At 51.1% G+C, this 1,691-nt stretch overlaps 1 pseudogene; it reads right to left on the bottom strand.

Annotated features, from left to right (window-relative positions):
- Window positions 1–535: 535 nt before the first annotated feature.
- On the bottom strand, window positions 536–1,691 carry LOC102425649 (annotated as a pseudogene).

Raw genomic sequence — 1,691 nt, 5'->3', positions numbered from 1 at the left:
CTTCCCACAAAGTTCCTTCCTGCCTTTCGGGCATGCGCTCACCTGTCAACGAGGCGCGCCCTTCCTCCAAGCGCCCTCCGCCACAGCACCCCTCAGAAAGTGCAGCAGGAGCGGCTGCGGCCGGAGCCGGCCGTGCTGCGGGCCACGGCGTCCATCGTCCAGCCCCCGAAGAGGTCGGCGTAGGCCACGACGGTGAGCGGCAGCCGGCGGCCCGTGACCACCGTGTGCAGCACCTCGGCCTCGAAGGCAGCGCAGAAGCAGGTGCCGCACAGCGCTTGGCCAGAGCGCGCGGGCAGCGGAGGGCGGCGGGGGCCTTGAGGCAGGAGGCGCACTGCGGGGTCCTGGCGAGTGTGAAGGGTCCGCTTCTCCTGGACTAGAAGAGAAGGGAGGCGGGTTACGTGTGGATCCGGATTGCGGGTTTTTTGTTGTGTTTTTTTTACCTTTCAAAATGCAAAATTTAATAATTGGGTCAATCAAATCCTTACGGAAAAAGCACAGTGACATTCTCCTAACTAGGGTGAACGGTCCCCAGGACTCACTCAGCTTTGCATAGCTTCTGCCACGCTTCATGGAATTTCACAGGGTCCTCAGTTTCGGTGGTGGGCTCCAGATCAATGGAGTCGATGTACATCAGATTCAACTTGTGGTTGATGGCCAAGGCTGAGTGTCCCAGAGCTTTAAACACAGAGGCATAGCAGTCCCTCAGCTTGGTGTATTTGCTGACCAGGGCTATGGAGCACGTTTTCTGTAGCCTTTCATACCTGTCAGCCATATTTTTCCACTTGAAAAGCAAATTATTTGCAGAATCACCAATGGGCAAATCCAATCTCTCTTTGAAATATTTAACAATGCCCTGTTCCTCCAAAAGCACAGGCACTCAGCATGTAGAAGAAACATCATGGATACATATGTCCTGTTCAGGGTTCACATGACAAAACATAGAAATCTTTTCCTTCACAGCCATTTCGATGGGCTTTGAACTCCGCAGATGATCAGATCAGGAGACAGGCCCAACCCCCTCAGCGCACGAACACTGTTTTGTGTGGGTTTGGTGTTTTGTTCTCCGGTAGCACTGGGCTGTGGGACAAGGCTAACATGAATGTTACAGAAATTCTCTCTTTTTGCCTTAAACTGAAATTGTCTGAATGCTTCCACAAATGGCATTCCTTCAATGTCTCCGATGGTGCCACCCAACTCAATAACACATATTTGAAGCTCCTCCTTATGACCATCCACTGGCACCATGGCTTGATGCATAACCCACTCCTGGACAGCATCAGTAATGTGAGGGACAACTTGTACTGTTTTCCCCAGGTAGTCACCACGCCTCTCTTTATTAATCACATGCTGATATATCTTCCCAGTGGTGATGTTGTTGTCTTTATAAAGATTAATATCCAAGAACCTTTCATAATTTCCAAGGTCTAAATCAACTTCTCCACCATCGTTTAAGACAAACACTTCTCCGTGCTCATAAGGTGAAAAAGTGCCTGCATCGATGTTGATATAGGGGTCGATTTTGATGGCGGTAACTCGGAGTCCCCATGATTTTAGAATCGTCCCAATGCTGCTCGCGATGATCCCTTTCCCAATGCTCGAGATCACCCCACCGGTGGCTAGGGTGCACTTCATTGGTAGAGGAATGGATGGGTGTCAGCACCCAGATAGAATCTGTGCAGTGGTGGTGGCGC

The sequence above is a fragment of the Myotis lucifugus genome, unplaced genomic scaffold (genome assembly GCF_000147115.1).
Source record: "Myotis lucifugus unplaced genomic scaffold, Myoluc2.0 scaffold_1267, whole genome shotgun sequence".
Classification (NCBI taxonomy): domain Eukaryota; kingdom Metazoa; phylum Chordata; class Mammalia; order Chiroptera; family Vespertilionidae; genus Myotis; species Myotis lucifugus.
Note: the sequence above shows the minus strand (reverse complement) of the source record. Positions and strands in the feature narration are given on the sequence as shown.